The sequence below is a fragment of the Pagrus major genome, chromosome 5, assembly GCF_040436345.1.
Source record: "Pagrus major chromosome 5, Pma_NU_1.0".
In the NCBI taxonomy this organism is placed as follows: Eukaryota; Metazoa; Chordata; class Actinopteri; order Spariformes; family Sparidae; genus Pagrus; species Pagrus major.
Window position 1 is genome coordinate 40,224,433 of NC_133219.1, and position 22,348 is coordinate 40,246,780.

The 22,348-nt window shown below is 40.7% G+C and overlaps 1 protein-coding gene, 1 long non-coding RNA gene and 1 pseudogene across 2 annotated transcripts in view; all 3 read right to left on the reverse strand.

The window, feature by feature from the left end:
* The window catches only part of LOC140995389 (GTPase IMAP family member 8-like), a 43,044-nt gene extending 40,553 nt beyond the window's left edge, over positions 1-2,491 (reverse strand). The window contains exon 1 of the mRNA XM_073465372.1: positions 2,420-2,491. The gene's annotated coding sequence lies outside the window, so the exon portion shown is untranslated. The remainder of the gene's footprint in view (positions 1-2,419) is intronic.
* Positions 1-22,348, reverse strand: part of LOC140995408 (uncharacterized) — a 150,190-nt gene that overhangs the window by 70,466 nt on the left and 57,376 nt on the right. The window lies entirely within an intron of this gene.
* Positions 7,038-20,938, reverse strand: LOC140996682 (GTPase IMAP family member 8-like; annotated as a pseudogene).

Consider the following 22,348-nt stretch of genomic DNA (forward strand, 5'->3'; position numbering starts at 1 on the left):
AACATGACACCCACCCACACACACTCACCCACATTTACACAACTGACAAGACAGACTACCACACCTCATCCATTTTGTCTGTTGCAACTTTAAACTTTTGTGTTAATAAATTATTTCATTTATTGGCATTTTGGCACTCCGTGGTTCCTTTTGTCACTGCTTTTGAGCTAGGTTGTGACATTAGCTACATTAGCCTCTTTAGCAAACCAGCTCGAAAACAAAACTTTACATTGTATTGCATGCACAGCAAGACCGTGCAATGCATAAATTGGTGACCGGATTAAAGCAGCAATGTAATCAAGCATTTAAAATTGACATTAAAACGACCAACGTGGTACAAATACAAAGAAAATTCATAAATTACGGGCGCAGCCATCTTTGTTTGTCTAGTTGTACGGTTATCCTCGCTCTCCTCGGTGTACTCTCAGGAGCCCCGAGTGGGACAGTTGATATTACGACCAAAAGGGGGCGTGCCTCTGTGAAATGTTGAGAGACAGCTGGGAGATTTCCCACTTTGCAACTCGGGCGGGTGGTGTACCATGCATCTGGAATGCAGCAAAATAGTAGCTCAAAGATGAATTTGCACCTAAGTGGGGAATTCTGGGAAACTGAGTTCAGTTCAGGGTTTTTGAAATCCACAATGAACGACTTCATCTGGGTGTCCCAACAAAAGCGTATTGCCAATCGCCAATAAACAACAAGGGAGAAGCTGCTATGCTGCTCTGCTACAAGCATGCCGATCCGATGGCTTGATTGTCTCTTGATATTGACCGATTCAAAATTATTGGAAATGACCAGGATGCAAGGCATATCATTTCATACTAGAGCAGAAGTGAAACATAACGCTACACAAAGAAATGTCTCTATTTCCTTGTGGCATTAAGCCATGTGACTGCTGCACCCATGAATGACCCCACTCTGCCTCTGATCTGCAGGTCACACATCTGCCTTAGTAGGATTGATAATTTAGCATGTCAGTCCTACAGTGATTGTCCACACACTGCATGAGACCAAGCTGACTGCTTGCATGTGAAACATTACATCACACGTCATTGTGATTTAATAGTATGGTCAAAACCTGCTCTATATGACAAGTATCACAAGATAACTTTTGTTGTAATTAAGCTCTGTATAATAAAACTGATTTGACTTGCTAAGAATGATTGAAAGATGGACTGTAGGAAGAGGTCACCTCACATTTGCAGAGCTTCACATGAAATGTAAGCTTACAGACACTGATTATTTCTTTTTTTTTTAAATTCTTCTGTCCAGGATAACATCAATAAACAAGTTAAAGGGGCAGTATGTAGTTTCAGGGGGAAAAAATCAAACCCAGACAGTTAATATAAGAATATTAGTAAGGTAATAATACAAACTCAGAAATGGCTATTTGAAATATTTCCATATTAACAAGCTGTTCTCAGAGGAAAATAACAGTTTGAAGCTAGAAATGTGGCAGGGTCCACCACATATAAACACAGTAAAACAGTATAAATTGTGTTGTCCTTTAAGGTCAGTTTGTTTATTCAGTTTATTCAGTCATGAAAATGATTTTTCTCATCTCTTCAAGAGGTCACATTATGGTAATTTTCAGGTTAGCTTTACATACTTTAACTTTCAAAAAACACATAATTATTCTCACATGATGCATTGCTGCAGCATCCCTTTACACACTGTGACTTGAGCGCTCCGTTTTAGCTACAGAGTGAGACATCTCACCTCTGTTCCATCTTTGGTGAGAGTTGCACATGTGCCAAACTTAACGGGCAGGACGTGGCCAATCGGAGGCGTAGGGCGGGTCATGCTGAGAAAAGTAGTGTGATAGAAAATAACAGCAACAGCCGTAGCAGCTGTGTGTCTGCTGACTGACTGGAGTGTATATATTTTATAATAATTATATAAAAATATATATTTATATACGCCTGTTACATAGTGACGCACATAAGTTACAGAAGTAAAGGCTCGGCTCCATACAGGCGTCCCAGGCAGAGCAGGAGCAGTGTTTTCTTTTTTTCTTTTTCACTTTGCAGATCTTTTCCATGCACAAAAAATGCTACATAACTAAATAAAGTCAGGGCAAAAATCCAAAAAGCAGAATATGACCTCTTTCAAATATTTTCCTCAAAACTACATGGTGAACCTTTAATGTTTAATTAATTTGTGTATAGGATGAAGACTGAAAAGAGGCGTGTCTTTTCACATATTCAGCGTTAGTCAATAAAACCTCAGACAGAAAACTGAAATCAGTCTGTAACAGCTTCCTTTAGCCAGCGACTGATAAAACATCTGGGAATGATTATACATCTTCAGCAGCCATTTTTATTTTGACAAACCTCCTTCAATACAACTACAGTGTAGACACAGTGTGCGCAAATGTCAATACATTTGCATGTACTGTCGTGATACACATTCGACTCACCAGATGTTGTTGCTGACTCTGCTGTAGCTTCACTTTGCTGGAAACCAGTGACAGTAACATTCAGCTGGAAGTGCCCCGCTGACAGGAGTTGAGGAAGAAAAGGGACAATTAGTCAACTAAAACTTCACTTCCTCTGTAAAGACCTCATGTCACTGTTTCTTTCTGTCACACATTTGATCAATGTTTTGAGTCTGTCTTTATAAACTGTGTGAAACTCTGTCTCTGACTAATTCTTCATTATTTGTTCCTTCTTGTAAATTCAGCAAATGGTCTACATGAACTTCTTTCTGTCTTTGAGTAAAAACATGGTGTCTGTTTGTCCCAGAGATCTTTATTTGCATACAGAACGAGGGAAGTGACGTCTGATCACAAGTCGTCACTCACGGTGCATATCAGAATTGTCGAGTTACTCCCTTCAGATCACCAAATACACATGTTAATGTCGGGAATAAACAGCCTCATAGTTTATAATGAAGATAAAGATCTTCCTGTTCCAGTCTGCAGTATAGTTTATAAAATTAACTGATAAACCACAAAATTGTAGAGCAACTTTAGGCTCATGATCAAGTTTTTATATCCCGTGAACACTTCTGTTCATATTCTCACACCCTCTTTTTTGCGCTTGTCTACATGCTCCACATCCACCCAGTGTTCACATGGAGGGAGCTGACCTTTCACATAATGTTAGATGATACTGAGCAGCTCCACTACGTGACTCTCGCTCGCAGCAGTGGCTAAAATGCGTAGTGCTCGTTGTCTTGTTGTAACTGTAAACCATAAACCATATAAGAGAGGAGCTTCCTTGTTGACCTTTAGTCTGTACGTTAGATTCAGGAGTGATTCATGTTTATGGATCTGATAAACAGAGTTAATAACTCTCTCCACCTCATCAAAGTTTCGACACAACTTTCTTTCAAACTTTACATTATTAGACGTCATCCTCACAATTAACACAAAACAAAAATCTAAATAATCCCATTATATTTTTTTAGTACATTTACATTTGTAAATACATTTTCATTCATAAGGAAATAAACCTGATTTATTCTCTAATGAGTTTCTGTTGATTAACCTCAACATGTTACTTACAGGTGGTGGCTCTTGTAAAAATCTTGTGTGGTTTGTCGGCCATCTTTTCTGAACAGGTTTAATGTGAATCTGCAGTATACAGCAGTCTCCTCAGCTCAGTTAGTGTCCTCACTGCAAACAGTTATCAGGTCCATGTGGGGCAAACAGTCGACACACACCTGAGGATTATAGACAAAAGGGTTGTTAATTTGAGAATGTATTTACCGTTATTTACTCGCTTATATATTTGAATTTATATTTCAGTCGAGTCTACTCACCTGCTGACATTTTGGTGCGTCATTCTCAGCCCAAAATCAAACTCCACTCTGGTAACCAACACACCTGGGATCACCTTTACTCCAGCAGAGTGGGCAGGACGTCACCAGACATGATACGAATCAAACAGCTGAGTTAATGCTTAACTCGTCCTGAAGTGACACACCAGCACTGATGATTGATATCAGGTTATCTGTCATACATCTAACATGAGCTGTTTATACTGTTAATAACAACCGGGGAACACCAAAGATTATTAAAATGTTTTGACTTCATATGTTGACCTAAAACCTCAAATGTATCATCCAACAAGATTCATATTTGGTATTGTTTAATCTACAAAGCTACGTTTATCAATAACCAACACTTGGTCATCTGAGCAGTTGTATTGCATACTGGGAATCCTTTCAGCAATCTGTTTTATTTGCAATATCTTGTTGATTGTGGGAAGCATTTCAATTTTACTTTAGATAATGACCTTGAAGTTGTGACAAAACTACTCATCCAACCTGGATGATTTATTCTTTCAGCTTACAAAATGGAGGCCAGGTAATACAACATGAAAATGGTTTAAAGGTCATTTGGCACACAATGTCATGTGTTGTCCTCACTGCTATCAGTAAAACAGATTGGTAGCAGGTTTATTATATTCATAACAGGTCAAAGCTCTTTCGGCTCATCAACTAAAATGCCAGTTCCAGGACTCCTCATGAATCTGTTTTAACTTGTTCTGACGGTCTAAAGTGCTTAAAAGGAAAACTGAAGTCTGAACGTCGTTCAATGAGAACTTCCTTCTCAAGTCACAATATGTCGGTCAGGTAACAGCAGAGGTGGAAAGTCTCTGAGAAACTGAGAAGTGGATTTTAATGTGATCTATAAGGACTTTGGCTTTTACCAAAAGCTTAAAGAAACTTGAGATTTGTGAAAGAATAACAACTCCTGAACATTTAAACTGCTCAGGTAATACAGCATGTCTGACATGAAGGTCATTTACAGTGAAGAGTATAAGTAGTAAGTATTAGAGTATAAAACAACTTTCCATTTAGGATTTAAAACTCCTTCAGATGTAAAGTTACTGTCATAAAACACCTACAACCATCCTGTAGTTAGTGTTTTTTTTATAAATGTATCTATTTTTACGGAGATGACATAAAACTGAGAGCACATAGCAGTCAGGCTCAGCCATCATCTCCTCCTGATGATATAAAGTCAGGCTCAGTCATCATCTCCTCCTGATGATATAAAGTCAGGCTCAGTCATCGTCTCCTCCTGATGATATAAAGTCAGGCTCAGCCATCATCTCCTCCTGATGATATAAAGTCAGGCTCAGCCATCATCTCCTCCTGATGATATAAAGTCAGGCTCAGCCATCATCTCCTCCTGATGATATAAAGTCAGGCTCAGCCATCGTCTCCTCCTGATGATATAAAGTCAGGCTCAGTCATCATCTCCTCCTGATGATATAAAGTCAGGCTCAGCCATCATCTCCTCCTGATGATATAAAGTCAGGCTCAGCCATCATCTCCTCCTGATGATATAAAGTCAGGCTCAGCCATCGTCTCCTCCTGATGATATAAAGTCAGGCTCAGCCATCATCTCCTCCTGATGATATAAAGTCAGGCTCAGCCATCATCTCCTCCTGATGATATAAAGTCAGGCTCAGCCATCATCTCCTCCTGATGATATAAAGTCAGGCTCAGCCATCATCTCCTCCTGATGATATAAAGTCAGGCTCAGCCATCATCTCCTCCTGATGATATAAAGTCAGGCTCAGCCATCGTCTCCTCCTGATGATATAAAGTCAGGCTCAGTCATCATCTCCTCCTGATGATATAAAGTCAGGCTCAGCCATCATCTCCTCCTGATGATATAAAGTCAGGCTCAGCCATCATCTCCTCCTGATGATATAAAGTCAGGCTCAGCCATCATCTCCCGATGATATAAAGTCAGGCTCAGCCATCATCTCCTCCTGATGATATAAAGTCCGGCTCAGCCATCGTCTCCTCCTGATGATATAAAGTCAGGCTCAGCCATCATCTCCTCCTGATGATATAAAGTCAGGCTCAGCCATCGTCTCCTCCTGATGATATAAAGTCAGGCTCAGTCATCATCTCCTCCTGATGATATAAAGTCAGGCTCAGCCATCGTCTCCTCCTGATGATATAAAGTCAGGCTCAGCCATCATCTCCTCCTGATGATATAAAGTCAGGCTCAGCCATCATCTCCTCCTGATGATATAAAGTCAGGCTCAGCCATCATCTCCTCCTGATGATATAAAGTCAGGTGAAGTCTCGTCGTCCACAGAACATTTCTGGAGCTTCACAGTAAAACAGAGTTGCAGCGTTCTGCTGAACAACTGAAGCAGCTGGAGACTAAACAACAAACATCCGATGTCTCCATGCAGCTCGTCCACTGTGATCACAGTCTGCAGGAGAGAAGAGATCACACACTGATCTGAGGAGACCATATTTACACCCTTTATTAAGATGAAATCTTAATAATCTTCACTGTAGTTGACAGTTGACAATCTTCACTGAAGCATGAGTGTTAGCATGAACCCTGTCTGAAGTGGGTGCACGGGCTCGACCACACATTGATGGTGTAAAAAAACATCTTTTCAGAACAACCATAGAAATAAGACAAGTTACGTACAAGAGTAAACTAAAAATGAACTAAAATAGAAAAAAGTTGTGTCGGCAGTGACACTGAAAGGTAAAAAGTAACATTTCACTTGATAATCAGCATAATAATGCACATTTGTGTCTATTCGCATCTTTTCATCGACTTTATAAGTAATCTACATGCACGAATAATTTGCCTCTGCGTTCGGTCTGATTGCACCATTACAGAGCCTGAACCGTCAGTACTGATGCCGCAGACACCTGGAGACTTAGGAATACCGTAAAGAACATCTAAGCTGTTTAAATGTGAAAGGTCTCCGAGGTCAGGTGGGTTTATCTTCTGAGGAACATTAATGTCTGTACAAACGTTTTGGCCAATCTAACTAAATAGATTTTGAGATGTTTCAGTCTGGACCAAAGTGCAAACTGACAGCACCATCCAGGGATTCAAGGGATGACCTAAATGCACAGCCTCATGAGATCTGACACCAAGACCGTGTGTCTGTGTCCTTCAGAAGTTCCTCTATCAGTGTGTTTTCTGCAAGTTTTCCTTTTGCCTCTGATCTCCTGCACTCTCCATTTCCAGCTCCTGTTTTTTTAGCAAGTGACTAATTTTTTAAATATTTTTTTCTTTCTTTCGGTGAAAATCTTCACTAAAGTAATTTATTTCTTCTTAGTGTTTTCACTCCAAACATATTGAACTCCTCTGCTTTCTTTCTGGCTTCTTCTCCATATGACTCCTTCAGTGTCAGCAGGGATTTCTCGTACTTTCCCTACAGTTCTTTTTGCTCTTTTTCCTCCCGTTCTTTCCTGATTTTTTCCTCTTCTTTGCTGTTGTTTTCATATTTTTCCTTTTCCTGCTCAATTTGCTCTTTTAGCTCTTTAATTTCTCTATTTTTTCCCTCATTTTCCTGATTTCTTTTCTCCCTCCACTCTTCTTGTTCTCTTTCCAAAGCCTCTTGTTTTTCTTCCATCTCTTTTGTTTTTTGTTTCAGCTTTTTCCACTCCTCTCGCTGTAATTCTTCCTCCCTTCTCCTCACCCTTTCTTCTTCTCTCCTTTCTTGTTCTTTCCTTTCTTTCCTTCAGACTTTGGTCTGATGGGCTCTTCGATGAAGGTGAGGAAGGCTCCTCTGTTTTCATGGACAATCTTCTCAATCTTCTGCATTAATGACCTGTGGTTGTCTTCAGACATGTTGTAGTGTCTTCCTCCACAGTCTTTAAGGAGCTGATGCAGAGTGAAACTTGATTCATTCCCCTCGTGTGGTGATGACCATCGAGTGTTTAGGAAGACACAGACTGACACAGGCTGATGCCCCTGCTTATCTCTTCTCTCACAGTCTCCTCGGACGGGCTGAAAGTGTCAGGAGTTTTCACCATTACTGTGACTATAACTATAAAACAAGGATCTCTGTCTGTCTGTCTGTTCTTCGCATATCTCTAGAACTTTTCATTTGATTTACTTCATAAACCCAAGGTAGCGCAATGTCAAACTTGGTGCAATTTGGACACATTCTAAATTTTGACGCCAAGATATTTGTTTTACGTCACTTACTTGCTGAATATCAGTTCCAAATATCAGTTTTCAGTCTCTTTGATTTCTGATAATCAGTATTGGCCCTGAACAAGCCTAATCAGTCGACAAATTTCTACATTAATAAAGTTTAATAAACATAAAGATCCTGTGTTTATGTTGTGTTAAAGTTTCATATTTTCGTCTCTGTTAGTTTTCATGTTTTCCTTTTGACAGTCAGGTGTAAATTCTGACTGAACGTCTTCTTCACTGGACTCATTGAGCTCTTTACTCAGGATGTGTGCAGCTGTGACAGACAGTGACATCTTGTGGCAGCTTGCAGAACTGCAGCGGAGTTCATGTGTGAGTGGTCACTGCTGAAGCTTCAGAGTCAACGAGACAAACTGTCACCTGAACGCCACACACAGAGTCAACTAGGCAAACTGTCCCCTGAACGCCTCACACATCAGAGTCAACAAGACAAACTGTCACCTGAACGCCTCATACATCAGAGACAACTAGACAAACTGTCCCCTGAACGCCACACACAGAGTCAACTAGGCAAACTGTCCCCTGAACGCCTCACACATCAGAGTCAACAAGACAAACTGTCACCTGAACGCCTCATACATCAGAGACAACTAGACAAACTGTCCCCTGAACGCCACACACAGAGTCAACTAGGCAAACTGTCCCCTAAACGCCTCACATATCAGAGCCAACAAGACTGTCACCTGAACGCCTCACACATCACAGTCAACAAGAGAAAACTGTCACCTGAACGCCTCATACATCAGAGACAACTAGAAACACTGTCCCCTGAACGCCTCACAAATCAGTCAACAAGACAAACTGTCACCTGAATGCCTCACTAGGGATAGACTGATTATCGGCCAGCCAATTATCGGCCGGGCCGATTATCGGCGCCGATATTCGGCATTTTGACGCATATCTGCATCGGCCTTATTTTTTAATCTGAAGGCTGATAAGAGATCAATTTAAAACTTGGTTATTTTGGCTCTGATGCAGCCGCACCTCTCTGTCTGCTGTCACTATATGGAGCTATAATTGGTACAAAACGATTTGCAAATGCGTATCTCAATCTCTGTGTGTGTGTTCAGATCTGTGTGTAAAAAAATCCATATGTCTGTATTCAGATTTGCAAGTGAAGACAAATCTACAAATGCATGCAAAGATCTGTGAATGCGTACACAGATTTGTAAGTGTACATAAATCTGTAAATGTGTAAACAGATCTGTAAATGCGTACAGTTCAGTTCAGTTCATTTTCTTGACCGCTTTATCCGTGAGGGTCGCGGAGATGTTACCGCTTTATCCCCCCCTTTCAGGGGGTTGCGGGGGTTACTGGGGCCAAATCCAGTTTTCATAGGGGCGGAGGCCAGGGTATATAAATAAATAAATGCGTACATAGATCTGTAAATGTCTGTCATCAGTTACAACTCAGGCAGGAGCTCTCGATTGGCTGTCTTTTTACACGTGACTCTTGCTACACTTCTGCCGTGGCAGATCCGCAAATGTGTAGAAAAGGTTCGTCTGTAACGTCACTTTTCCTATGCCCTGAGCTCAGGCTCACAGGCTCAATGGGCTCTCGATTGAAGTATTATTGCTTCTGACAACTAAGTTACTGCTAAAACATGAACTTTTACTTACAGCAAACAATCGAGAATCCATCGTGGTCTGCCTCTCAACATCACAACACGCAACGGTCATGTGTTACCCCAACAATGACACGCTTAACAACACTGGGTGCTATGCGCCGACTCGTGGTGTGTAGGCTGTACTGCTACTGCAGCCAGGCAGTGTGAGCCTGTGAGCCTGAGCTCACACTTACAGATCTGTGTACGCATTCACAGATCTTTGCATGCATTTGTAGATTTGTCTTCACTTGCAAATCTGAATACAGACATATGGATTTTTTTTACACACACACAGATCTGAATACACATGAAGTGTATGGGCTGTTCTCCTCCAAAGGTGTCGGCGTGTAGTATGTTGATAAAAGATTCTGCGGAGGCAAGGCTGGGTGGATTAGACAGAGCAATCTTTATTGAAACAGATCTCAAGCCAGCGTCCGAACCAGAGTGTGCACTCCCTGGTATTCTCAAATCTCGGCAAAGTAATGCCCAAAATGCTTTGCCCTCTGCTCTATCAGAACTCCTCTCTGACCCTCAGTCTTAGGAGATCAACCAAAATTCACCCCCGTTCTCTGGTGTGCAGGTCCTTTTTAGAGTTCATTTGCTCAGGCCCGCCTGTTTCCTCTAATTGTTTACTTTTGGGGCACTGAGAGCCCTTCTATCCTGTGGGAAAAGAATAGGTCTGCATAACACCTCTAGAGAATATCTCTCAAGGGAATATGTGTATGTGAATGTGTGTGCGTGACTATATTGATGTTATCTAAAGTTGACCTGCTAGTCTCTCTATACTTAGATGAAAATGTATACATCGAATCAATCTTGAACCTCTGAACTGGTCAGTCCTCAGTGTGGGCCTCTTCCTTTAGCTATTCTCTGACGCACACTACAGGACTAATATGTTGTTCTCCTGGACATGAGACCTCTACATAGTCCCCTTCCCACATATACTTAAAGGGAAGCATCTGGTCCTGTCCCATCCTGTCCTGTCACTCAGAGCTCAGGAGGTATAAGAGACACTCAGACACTACACGCAGAGATACGCATTTGCAAATCGTTTTGTACCAATTATAGCTCCATAGTATGGATAATAATAACAATAATAATAATAATAATAATAATATTACAGTACTATAATGATATAACACTGACAGGGACCATTCTGAATAACAAATACTTCACTTGTGATTCCTTGAGTAGCTACATTTAGCTGATAATATAATTTGTACTTTTACTCGAGTAACATTTTGATGGAGTACTTTTACTTGTAATTTCATAGTTTATTATACAGTATTTCATAGTATTATATGTTTTTAAAGCTTGGCCTGTATGTTTCAGTCAAGTGTTTCCTTCACAAACTTTGTCTGTTAAACTGATTTTACACTTTGAAGCAAAGAAACAAGTTTACATTTATAAATGAAACACTTCATAACACTGATTTAAATCAGAATGTATTAGAAACATATTTCTGAGAAATAGCGTAGTGCGTTTGTTGATATGAGACGTCATTATGTAATATTAACATAAACATATAAACAAACTTTAAGCTTTTCATTGATTAAAATCAGTAACTGATTGTTTAAAACAAACAAGTCAGCAGCAGAAGATCTAAAACTGATTAACTTCAGATTAATGTTAGAGCGCCACCTGCTGGACAAACACTGTCAACACACAGGAGCTGCAGAGGATCACAGTGGATCCACTCAATGAAACATCAACTGAAACATGCTGAGTGTTCAGAGAGTAGCTCTCTGGTCCTCTTGATGACTTTGATTAATCTGCCTTCTCGTTTTCTTCACCTGCATCTTGTCCTCAAGTCTTCTCATTCTCTTCTCATTTCTGCTCTAAAGAGATATTTGAGGATAAATAAGACCAGTCTTCACAATCGTCTCTTACTGGGCCAACTCCCTCTTTTATTAGAGATATGAAAGAGTTCAGGCACTGAACAGAAATACAGGATTTTCACATGATATCATCATATTTCAGGATTTCAATTAGCAAATTAGATCCAATCAGAATAAAGGAATTCCCACAAAGGTGTTTAAACTTGATGGCAAACATGTTATTGAGTTTTAAGAAATCTTTTTTGATGATTCAGTTCATTTTTAATTGTTACATTTTTAGCATTTTGCCTTCATTTGAAAGTGGCAGTAGCAAAACAAACAAGACATTGATCACATATGATATTTTGATGGGTTTTAGGCTCTACGGTGCCCCGATTCAAATAATCCCTCAAATTGCCTTATCTCACACAGGGCGCCTTTTTTAAAATTGCTTTAGCCTGCTTACCCTTGATGCTTCCTCTGCAAGCTGCTTTGCAACCCGCCTGTAAGGCGTCCTTGGCTGCTCTGAAAGGGTCCTTTAAATAAGATGTATTATTTATTATCATTAAAGGTAGAAAACTACAGGAATTGATTTCCATGATTAGTTTTTTTCATTTTCTTATGTTTTCAAATTCTTTATTGCTTGTACCATCTCTTTGGCTCAGGTCCATGATGTTTTTAATTCCTTAAGCCGAGAGGATGCCTCTCAAATTCAAGATAAGTTTCATTAAAGCCCTCATGTGGGACCCCAGTAGTAGCGGTAGGTGGTAGAGCGTGCACCCCATGTACAGAGGCTGTGTCCTCGCCGCAGTGGCCGAGGGTTTGATTCCAACCTGTGGCTCTTTGCTGCATGTCATCCCCTCTCTCTCTCCCTGTTTCCTTCACTCTTCAAATAAAGCCTTGAGACTTTTAATACTATTTACAAACTACATTTTACTAAAGTCAAGAAGGCTTATGTCATATTTACAGAAACTAACAACATAGTTCAATATTAGCTAAAATATAACACAAACCTGGTGAAGATGACCCTCCAGGATTGTGCTGCATAACTCACTAGCCCAGCAACATTCAGACTACAGACAACCCATAATACACAATAAAGGCATCAGACCGACCCTCTCTGATCTAGTGATTATGTAAAGTGTAGTCTTTCAATATAATACGACAAAACATTATTCTGTTTTCATTTTCAGATATATATGTTGTATTTTATCTGAGCCAATACTGTATTTGTAATGATAGGCCTCGCATTGACTACGTTGTACACTCTGTACAATAACAGGAAGTTCCTCTCATCACAAGAACCAGGAATAAAATGAAGGCTGTAACCGGTCAAAGTGTCAGATGATGCACACATGATAAATAATGAAGAATATATGATTCTTGTTCAGCTACACAACTAGAAAATCATGGGGTGTCCAGTATCAAAGGAGTCCACAGTTCCACCTTTCTTTCATGTCAAGACAAATGAATTCTGAGTGTAGGCTCTGCACGCTTCATTACAGGATGATACATTTCTTTTTCATTTCTTTTTCTTGTTTTCTCGACAAGTCCTCCATCTTTCGTCTAAGGTCAGTCATTTCTTTTTCCATTGTCTCCGTTGTTTGTGTTCTGTCCCGTTTCATTTCAGAAGCCTGTGCTTCCATTTTTCTTTCCAGCTCATTCATTTCTTCGTCATGTTTTCTTTTAAGGTCTTCCTTCTCTTTCTGCAGCTCTTCGACCTCTTTCAAAATCATCTTTACATCTTTTTCCATTGTTAGCCCTGTGGTGTAGCAGCCACCACCATTTTTTCTCACCATGGTGTCAATCTTGCTCAGCAGCTCTCTGACTTGTTCACGGTTTGTCTCATCTTTGTTGTTGAAGACGTGGTATCTCCCTCCACACTCTTGTATTAGGTGTTTGACAAAGTCATCACACTCTTCCTCTATGTAACTTTCAATTGGTTGATTGTTCAGATCGTCTCCTCTGGTGAACAGAACAATGATGAAATCTCCTGAATTTTCACCAAAGAGTTTCTTGATAATTTTCACAGCCTCCTCTTCCTCCTGTGTAAAGCGTCCGATCTGCAGCACCAGTAGGAACGCATGAGGTCCAGGAGACAACATGTTGATGCATTTTAGAATTTCCTGTTGAATTTCATCATTGGAGAGAGTCGTGTCAAACAGGCCGGGGGTGTCAACCACAACAACAGGCCGACCATCAATCTCTCTTGTTTTTTTCTGGCAAGACTTGGTCACTGATCTCTGACTGGCTCTGGAGTCAAAATACTTCCCTAACATGGTGTTTCCACTGGAACTCTTTCCACTGCCGGTCTTCCCAATCAGCACCAACCTGAGAGGCTCTCTGCTCTGATTTTTAGCACCTGTCTTTTTATCATTCATTTCCACGTCTTTGCTTTCAGCTTGAAGTCTTCGGCCATTTTTGTCTTGAACTGTGCCCTTAGCTCCCTGATCTTTAGCCAGCATGTCCTTTGTGGAGCTTCTGGATCCTTCTTCTCTCATCTCTTCCAAAGCATAGCCAGACTTTGGTCTGATGGTCTCTTCACTGCAGGTGAGGAAGGCTCCTCTGTTTTCATGGACAATGTTCTCAATCTTCTGCATGAATGACCTGTGGTTGTCTTCAGACATGTTGTAGTGTCTTCCTCCACAGTCTTTAAGGAGCTGATGCAGACTGGAACCCGCTTTCTTCTCCTCATGTGTGGTGATGACCATCGAGTGTTTAAAAGCATCTTGACCAAACAAACTCAGGATGAACTTCAGAGTTTTTCTGTTCTTCTCTGTGAACTCAGAGGGCTTCACTAACAGCAGGAGAACATTTGGTCCAGGAGGACAAAGAGTCACACACTCCTTCATCAGGCACTTCACTTTTTTCTCAGACAGACTGAAGATGTCTGGAGTTTTCACTAATGCTAATGTTTTTTCTCTCCACTCTCCGTGGTCAACCTCACATTTTTTAGTTTCTCCCTGACATGTAAAAGCTTTCTTCTTCATGATGAAGTTAGATAGAGATGTCTTGTCGTCCTCACTCTGTCCAAAAAGAACCACCCTGAGTCCATGTGCTGTAAAACAACGAAAACAAACGTCATCATTATTTCAATGATATAATTATTGATTTCCTGAAATGTAATATGTATTTATTTTCAGAGTTTGAACATTGATGCATGATTACTCCTTGATAATACTGTGTAATTTAAACACCACTCCACAGCCTCCAGTTTACCTGTGAAGGATCAGACTACATGAACATCATGGCTATCATGCTTTGTTATACATTTTTAGTATTCCCTTATTTATGTAAATTGAGCAGCAACTCAGTCCACTCAACTCAGCTTCACTGTTTATACCACTCCACACAAAAACAAAGTTGATCCTAAGTGCTCTGCATCACAGAGAGGAAACAAGAGCAGTTAAAACTGTGAGATGAACTGGCCCTCCCTGCCGGTGGCTTCAGGGCTGCTGCACACCCCGAAGCATGTGCTGGCACTAATTACATAAAGGATAAAGCCACATGTTCACACAGTGAACAACGTTTATGGCTGGATGCTGTTTTTCAGATTCAGCCATGCAAAAATGATAATACCATTAAAACATTTCTTTGCACTTTTTAGGAAATAATATTTAGTGCACACTTCATCAAATGTCTTTCCTGCTCTTACCAGCAGCTCCTGCAGGACCCATCTGCCCACCGACTGCTCCTCCTTGTTTCAGGCTCTGAGGAGTTTTAGTTACACCTGTTGCTGCCCTCTTCAGTAAATCACACCTCAGATGCTTTCCATTGTTCTCTTTTGCAATTTGTCCAATACGTGTTAAGAGCTCTATTTGTTGAAGGTTCTTCTGCCTCAGAGACCTGTTTCTGCAGGTCTTGATCATCTCCTGCAGGGCCGGATGGTTGACGTAGTCCTTTGTGGAACCTGGACTCTCCTCTCTGGATGTTGATATCAGAACCAGTGCTCTATCAAATGATCGATCACTGAAGAGGTTCAGGACTCTGCAGAGCTTCAGCTTGTGTTCCTCAGTGAAGTCTTCAGGCTGTAGAACCAGCAGGAACACAAGTGGTCCAAGAGCAGAGAGTCTCACACAGGTTTCTACATGTTTTCTGAACTTGTCTTCAGGGATGCTGGGATGCAGCAGATCTGGGGTGTTGATCAGAAATATTTTCTGGCCCTCTATCTGTCCCCGTCCTATCAGACAGCTGTCAGGTGCTTTGTGAGTGTTGTACACAGTTTCTCCCAGTATGACGTTTCCCACTTCTCTCCTCAAAGACCAGCTGTTCCCCAGCAGAACCACCCTCAGCTCAGACACTGAAATCAAAGGGAAATAAAACACTTGGATTGTTATTACAAAAATAACCATCTCTAATCCAAAGAGCAATACTTCTAGTTTTTAAGCTTTTAATTTGTTTTGGTGATTTTAGACTAAAGAGCGTGCAGTTTTAACATAACAGCTTTTCACAGCAAAGCTTTAAAACTAAAACTAAATGTTACTATATCTTGTGCATGTTTCTATAAAGAAATATTGGAAAAATACATTTAATGAAACACTGAAGCAGCTACTTCTTGGTTTAACTCACTGGAGGGAGGCAGAAAGTGCATGCTGTTGTTGCGCTTCAGAGGCTCCACATCACTTTTCTCTGTAAGAAAAAGAAAATATACTGTCAAACCTTATTCCTGCATTCATTGATTTCATACAGCAACAATGTTATTGTTTCAATTAAATAAAAATGTCACCGAATGTTTGCCCACACACAGAGCAGAGGATGCTAGGACGTGGACCACCTGTATATGAACTGTATGGTCCCACCTTAACCTTCTTGGTACGGCCCACACTGCACCACTACAGCTTTCTCACTCCAAATGGTGAATTGAATGAACAGGCATGAGTGTACATATTACTGGCTTGTACCTGACATAATCCACTGTTAATAGTTTCCATCTGCCTTCCAAAGAAATGGAAATAGAGCCTTTATAAGGGCTGTTCACACTGCACTTAAAAACAGCTGAAAACATTCTCAAAACCATAAGAAAGCTTTTACAGTAGTCGAGGGCTTGCTGAGTGGGTTACCTAGGTAATCTACATTAGATCAGCCTGGGGTACCACCCTTGAAGAAGGGAAAACAGCCAATTCACCAAATCAGTCCCAGAAAAAGGTACTAAACTGTCAGTTTGTAACTCTGATTAATAATTAACTTAATAACTACAACCAAAATTACCACAACAGCTGTACTATGGAGTCCTTGACAAAGTCGAGGTTGGAAACATTCACTCTTGTACAATATTAAAATAGAAAGCATGAAGGTTCAAAAGTGTTTTATCCAACACAAAGATGAAAACACACAATCTAATTAACATGTACTATATACAGGTGTGTGTGTGTGTGTGTGTGTGTGTGTGTGTGTGTGTGTGTGTGTGTGTGTGTGTGTGTGTGTGTGTCTGGACGAACAGAAGCAAAATGGTGGCTAGGGTTCAAAGTATCACACCGCATGGCATGGTAAAAAAGGAAGACTACAAATAAGATGGCTGATTGAAGGGTTGGACTCAAGATGAGTCCAAGATGGTTGTTTGAGTGATAGGAGAGAACAAAGGTGGTGCTCACATCATGTGCTCACTGATATCACATGTGGGCGTGATATGCTCCAGGCTGAAGGCATGTGTGTGTGTGTGTGTGTGTGTGTGTGTGTGTGTGTGTGTGTGTGTGTGTGTGACGTGATGCCAGGTTATAGAAGATGGTTAGTTGCATCTAAAGATCCTGAGTCTGTGTGAAGCATCATTCAACTAACATTAAATTAGCCATGTAGCAAAGCAAACTACCAATAACCTGACCTTAGATCACAATAACACCAAACAGTGAACAAACACATAGACTGGACACATGTGCATTACATCAACCAGAGTTAAAAGTCCTGTACTTAGCCGTGCTATGCTATGATGTGTGCTATCTAGGCCCACTTCAATATTACCAGTTTTTGAAGACAAGGTGCTGGTGGTTCCTTGGCTGATGAACCAAGCAGAAGGTTGTAATCCCAATGTTGAACAATACTGTTCTTACTGTGCAATGTCTGATGAAAGACAGCAGGTGGAGGAAACTGGTCGCTCCTTTCCTTTGCAAGGATAGCAGCTCGGTGCTAACTTTCTTGGTGTTTCTCAGGTTGTGGAGTTAGCTGGCAAGCTTTGCGTCGCAGCTGCTGGAGCTAACTGATCTGGAATACTAGCAGGACCTTGTGTCGCTGCAGTGAGGAGAAGTTCTTTGGGCCTGCTGGAAATGTAGCTTGCAGCTCTCAGCAGCTGTTAGGCCCAGAAGAATCCAGGAGAAGAGAACTTGACGGCAGGCAGCCCGGTAGGGAATGAGGTGGACAAGAGAGAGAACAAAGGAAGCAGCTGGAGTTTTGACTATCTGGTCAGAGGGGGGTCTGTCACCCTGACTAATACGGCATTCCAGATGCATGGTACACCACCCGCCCGAGTTGATCGTACGCGTGAATGTGGCGTAATTTCCTGGCTTGTAGCACTTTTAGCGTTCCCGTTTGTCTCGCTACACGACGAGTCTTGGGAAGAACATGGACGCCATCAGGGCAGTAGCAGGCTAGTTATTGTTATTGTTATTGTTAGTGTCACGGCCCTGCTGGCCTTTAACCTGTCTTCCCCTGCAGAGGTGCTGCTGCCCTGGTTTGGATGACAAGGCTGATCAGGCGCACCTGGGCCCGGTGCTTCCAGAGGCTTTAAAACCCAGTCCCCAGCGTGGCTCTCACTCTCTCTCCTCCCTGCCTGCAGATGCACATTTGCTTTCTTGTCTCTTGGTTTTACATCCAACATGACACCCACACACACACACTCACCCACATTTACACAACTGACAATACAGACTACCACACCTCATCCATTTTGTCTGTTGCAACTTTAAACTTTTGTGTTAATAAATTATTTCATTTTATTTTACATTAGCCTCTTTAGCAAACCAGCTCGAAAACAAAACTTTACATTGTATTGCATGCACAGCAAGACCGTGCAATGCATAAATTGGTGACCGGATTAAAGCAGCAATGTAATCAAGCATTTAAAATTGACATTAAAACGACCAACGTGGTACAAATACAAAGAAAATTCATAAATTACGGGCGCAGCCATCTTTGTTTGTCTAGTTGTACGGTTATCCTCGCTCTCCTCGGTGTACTCTCAGGAGCCCCGAGTGGGACAGTTGATATTACGACCAAAAGGGGGCGTGCCTCTGTGAAATGTTGAGAGACAGCTGGGAGATTTCCCACTTTGCAACTCGGGCGGGTGGTGTACCATGCATCTGGAATGCAGCAAAATAGTAGCTCAAAGATGAATTTGCACCTAAGTGGGGAATTCTGGGAAACTGAGTTCAGTTCAGGGTTTTTGAAATCCACAATGAACGACTTCATCTGGGTGTCCCAACAAAAGCGTATTGCCAATCGCCAATAAACAACAAGGGAGAAGCTGCTATGCTGCTCTGCTACAAGCATGCCGATCCGATGGCTTGATTGTCTCTTGATATTGACCGATTCAAAATTATTGGAAATGACCAGGATGCAAGGCATATCATTTCATACTAGAGCAGAAGTGAAACATAACGCTACACAAAGAAATGTCTCTATTTCCTTGTGGCATTAAGCCATGTGACTGCTGCACCCATGAATGACCCCACTCTGCCTCTGATCTGCAGGTCACACATCTGCCTTAGTAGGATTGATAATTTAGCATGTCAGTCCTACAGTGATTGTCCACACACTGCATGAGACCAAGCTGACTGCTTGCATGTGAAACATTACATCACACGTCATTGTGATTTAATAGTATGGTCAAAACCTGCTCTATATGACAAGTATCACAAGATAACTTTTGTTGTAATTAAGCTCTGTATAATAAAACTGATTTGACTTGTTAAGAATGATTGAAAGATGGACTGTAGGAAGAGGTCACCTCACATTTGCAGAGCTTCACATGAAATGTAAGCTTACAGACACTGATTATTTCTTTTTTTTTTTAAATTCTTCTGTCCAGGATAACATCAATAAACAAGTTAAAGGGGCAGTATGTAGTTTCAGGGGGAAAAAATCAAACCCAGACAGTTAATATAAGAATATTAGTAAGGTAATAATACAAACTCAGAAATGGCTATTTGAAATATTTCCATATTAACAAGCTGTTCTCAGAGGAAAATAACAGTTTGAAGCTAGAAATGTGGCAGGGTCCGCCACATATGAACACAGTAAAACAGTATAAATTGTGTTGTCCTTTAAGGTCAGTTTGTTTATTCAGTTTATTCAGTCATGAAAATGATTTTTCTCATCTCTTCAAGAGGTCACATTATGCTAATTTTCAGGTTAGCTTTACATACTTTAACTTTCAAAAAACTTTTTTGATTATTGATCATTATTTTTCTCACATGATGCATTGCTGCAGCATCCCTTTACACACTGTGACTTGAGCGCTCCGTTTTAGCTACAGAGTGAGACATCTCACCTCTGTTCCATCTTTGGTGAGAGTTGCACATGTGCCAAACTTAACGGGCAGGACGTGGCCAATCGGAGGCGTAGGGCGGGTCATGCTGAGAAAAGTAGTGTGATAGAAAATAACAGCAACAGCCGTAGCAGCTGTGTGTCTGCTGACTGACTGGAGTGTATATATTTTATAATAATTATATAAAAATATATATTTATATACGCCTGTTACATAGTGACGCACATAAGTTACAGAAGTAAAGGCTCGGCTCCATACAGGCGTCCCAGGCAGAGCAGGAGCAGTGTTTTCTTTTTTTCTTTTTCACTTTGCAGATCTTTTCCATGCACAAAAAATGCTACATAACTAAATAAAGTCAGGGCAAAAATCCAAAAAGCAGAATATGACCTCTTTCAAATATTTTCCTCAAAACTACATGGTGAACCTTTAATGTTTAATTAATTTGTGTATAGGATGAAGACTGAAAAGAGGCGTGTCTTTTCACATATTCAGCGTTAGTCAATAAAACCTCAGACAGAAAACTGAAATCAGTCTGTAACAGCTTCCTTTAGCCAGCGACTGATAAAACATCTGGGAATGATTATACATCTTCAGCAGCCATTTTTATTTTGACAAACCTCCTTCAATACAACTACAGTGTAGACACAGTGTGCGCAAATGTCAATACATTTGCATGTACTGTCGTGATACACATTCGACTCACCAGATGTTGTTGCTGACTCTGCTGTAGCTTCACTTTGCTGGAAACCAGTGACAGTAACATTCAGCTGGAAGTGCCCCGCTGACAGGAGTTGAGGAAGAAAAGGGACAATTAGTCAACTAAAACTTCACTTCCTCTGTAAAGACCTCATGTCACTGTTTCTTTCTGTCACACATTTGATCAATGTTTTGAGTCTGTCTTTATAAACTGTGTGAAACTCTGTCTCTGACTAATTCTTCATTATTTGTTCCTTCTTGTAAATTCAGCAAATGGTCTACATGAACTTCTTTCTGTCTTTGAGTAAAAACATGGTGTCTGTTTGTCCCAGAGATCTTTATTTGCATACAGAACGAGGGAAGTGACGTCTGATCACAAGTCGTCACTCACGGTGCATATCAGAATTGTCGAGTTACTCCCTTCAGATCACCAAATACACATGTTAATGTCGGGAATAAACAGCCTCATAGTTTATAATGAAGATAAAGATCTTCCTGTTCCAGTCTGCAGTATAGTTTATAAAATTAACTGATAAACCACAAAATTGTAGAGCAACTTTAGGCTCATGATCAAGTTTTTATATCCCGTGAACACTTCTGTTCATATTCTCACACCCTCTTTTTTGCGCTTGTCTACATGCTCCACATCCACCCAGTGTTCACATGGAGGGAGCTGACCTTTCACATAATGTTAGATGATACTGAGCAGCTCCACTACGTGACTCTCGCTCGCAGCAGTGGCTAAAATGCGTAGTGCTCGTTGTCTTGTTGTAACTGTAAACCATAAACCATATAAGAGAGGAGCTTCCTTGTTGACCTTTAGTCTGTACGTTAGATTCAGGAGTGATTCATGTTTATGGATCTGATAAACAGAGTTAATAACTCTCTCCACCTCATCAAAGTTTCGACACAACTTTCTTTCAAACTTTACATTATTAGACGTCATCCTCACAATTAACACAAAACAAAAATCTAAATAATCCCATTATATTTTTTTAGTACATTTACATTTGTAAATACATTTTCATTCATAAGGAAATAAACCTGATTTATTCTCTAATGAGTTTCTGTTGATTAACCTCAACATGTTACTTACAGGTGGTGGCTCTTGTAAAAATCTTGTGTGGTTTGTCGGCCATCTTTTCTGAACAGGTTTAATGTGAATCTGCAGTATACAGCAGTCTCCTCAGCTCAGTTAGTGTCCTCACTGCAAACAGTTATCAGGTCCATGTGGGGCAAACAGTCGACACACACCTGAGGATTATAGACAAAAGGGTTGTTAATTTGAGAATGTATTTACCGTTATTTACTCGCTTATATATTTGAATTTATATTTCAGTCGAGTCTACTCACCTGCTGACATTTTGGTGCGTCATTCTCAGCCCAAAATCAAACTCCACTCTGGTAACCAACACACCTGGGATCACCTTTACTCCAGCAGAGTGGGCAGGACGTCACCAGACATGATACGAATCAAACAGCTGAGTTAATGCTTAACTCGTCCTGAAGTGACACACCAGCACTGATGATTGATATCAGGTTATCTGTCATACATCTAACATGAGCTGTTTATACTGTTAATAACAACCGGGGAACACCAAAGATTATTAAAATGTTTTGACTTCATATGTTGACCTAAAACCTCAAATGTATCATCCAACAAGATTCATATTTAGTATTGTTTAATCTACAAAGCTACGTTTATCAATAACCAACACTTGGTCATCTGAGCAGTTGTATTGCATACTGGGAATCCTTTCAGCAATCTGTTTTATTTGCAATATCTTGTTGATTGTGGGAAGCATTTC